Genomic DNA, 2490 nt, shown 5'->3' with positions numbered 1-2490 from the left:
ATTTTGAAAGTTTTTCCATTTCTTTTAGAGAAACGTTGTCATCTGCTGGTATTGATACATCAATTAGAAAGCATTTTTTTTCTTCATGATCTTTGACAACTATATCTGGTCTATTTGCCTTAATTTCTCTACCTGTGTGTATTGGCATATCCCAGAGTATGGTTGCTTTCTCGTTTTCTGTGACCTTTTCTGGCGTGTGTTTATACCATCTTTTTTCTGTTGTTATTCCATAGTGTTGGCATAGCTTCCAGTGTATATAGGTCCCAGCTCTGTCGTGTTTGTGAATATATTCCTTCTTAGCCAGGACTGGGCAGCCAGAGATAATATATGTTATATTTTCTCATTTTTATCAACTATAAGGTAACCGTATGGGTGGTTCTGGACTAATTCTCTGATTTCGATGGATATGTCTAATTTAATATTCCTAGTTTCAGTTAATTTCCTCTACCTCTTCTTTCAGTAGTTTTGAATATTCTTTAATCCCAGACTCATTTTTATATCCTGGTTGAATATACGAACAATTTTTAATAATTTTTTTTCTTTTTTGACTGCAGTATCATTCCTCTTAATTATTGTAAAGTCATCCCTGTAAGCTTTATAATTTGTCCGTAGCATCTGTACATTTGGGTCGTTTCATTCAATAGATTTTTTGTCAAGTCAGGACTCAGTAAAAGATTAGAGAGGATAATGAGTCTTCTTTTTAAATGACTCCTTTTTTAACGAGTCTTTCTTAATGTATCTTTTTTAATGCCTACATTTTTTACTGATGTAGGACTGTTTTGATTATATTCTCCTGGCTGGCTTTGTAATGATATTTTTGTAATGATACTGTTTCAAATTTTGACATGTTGGGGCTACTTTATTTATGTAGAGGGTCTCCATTACATAAGATTGTACGATGCTAGCAAATGTCTCCCGGTAGTTAATCGTAGCCATACTTTGTTTTGCTCTACCCATTTTCCTATCTTCCATGATCGCTTGGTTCACTTGTAGCTGCTTTTTACGGTTATACATTCACTTCCGACAACGTTTCTGCTCCTCTGGTAATGAAGTACAAGAAGTCCATAAATTACCTATGCATTATGGAAGTTTCAAAGATAATTTATGAACACCCTGTATTGCTCTCACAATGTGTAACCATCCTGTTGTACACTACGGATATTACGATTTTTATAGGTCTTTAGTTTTCTGGGTCTCTGGTATCATTACCACCCGACAACTAGTCGGATGTTGATTCTAATTAACACTATTGAATGATCCTGCCATATAAATAAAATAAATAAATGCGCCCTTTTAAAGCCTAGCCAGGCTCATGGGCCCGGTTTCCCGGTTTCAATGGCGTATGTGTTCCCCAGCTGGACGGGACGCCAGTCCATCGCAGCGTTACTCATTTTTGCCAGCTGAGTGGACTGGAACAACGTGAAATGAAGTGTTTTGCTCAAGAACACAACGCGCCGCCCGGTCCAGGAATCGAAACCACAATCTTACGATCATGGTGCTGACACCCTAACCACTAGGCCACGCGCCTCCACCTCCTGCCATATACTCATGAGTATTCGTCAGACGTTTGTTAATTCCAGGCACTTACCAATTACTTCAGTTCTGAACATATTTGTGAGTTCCTTACCTGTTTTGGTGGTTAATACTTGTGGTGGTATTCTGTATTTTTCTTTTCACTTCTCTTTTTTAAACCGATTTTCATTTTTGATTCTATTGATCGTCTTTGCTTCATATTTTTTTCTCAGTGTGCATGAATTTTCGTTGTTATCGTTGTTTTCTAGTATTAGATGACAATTGACCACGTCAGTGCAAAGTTCACAGACGTGATCGAATTAACAGATTGGGCTATTGAGCAATATGCCAACACTTCAACATAAAACAAATAAGAAAGTGAAATAACTCTTTTTTTAGAACGGTGAAATTTGAAGCAGATAAAGATATAAATAATACCGTAAGTCGAAGGCTAACCGTGGGACTCAAACCCACAACTTCTGCATACTTCTACCTCTGGATAAAAGCAACAACAAACAAATCTCGCTGGTAAAAATCCTTTCTGTTATAGGCACAAGGCCTGAAATTTTGGGGAGGGGGATAGTCGATTACATCGACTCCATTACTCAGCTGGTACTTATTTTATCGACTCCGAAAAGATGAAAGGCAAAGTCGACCTCAGCAGAATTTGAACTCAGAAAGTGAAGAGAAATACCCGGCGTGCTAACGATTCTGCCAGCTCGCTACCTTTCTTGCTGGTAAGAATAAAATTTCTAAAATGGATAAAGAAATTCAAAGGGATGCTTTGGTCCAATGTGAGAATGTTTGTCATGTTTGCAGGGGATGTGGGTTCACGAGCAACTTTCAGATTTTTCTATCTAGAGGGATTTTTAACCCAATATTTACGTTATTATTTATAGCCTTAAAAAGGCGGCGAGCTGGCAGAATCGTTAGCACGCCGGACAAAATGCTTAGCGGTATTTCGCCCGTCGCTACTTT

The sequence above is a fragment of the Octopus bimaculoides genome, chromosome 7 (genome assembly GCF_001194135.2).
Source record: "Octopus bimaculoides isolate UCB-OBI-ISO-001 chromosome 7, ASM119413v2, whole genome shotgun sequence".
In the NCBI taxonomy this organism is placed as follows: Eukaryota; Metazoa; Mollusca; class Cephalopoda; order Octopoda; family Octopodidae; genus Octopus; species Octopus bimaculoides.
Note: the sequence above shows the minus strand (reverse complement) of the source record.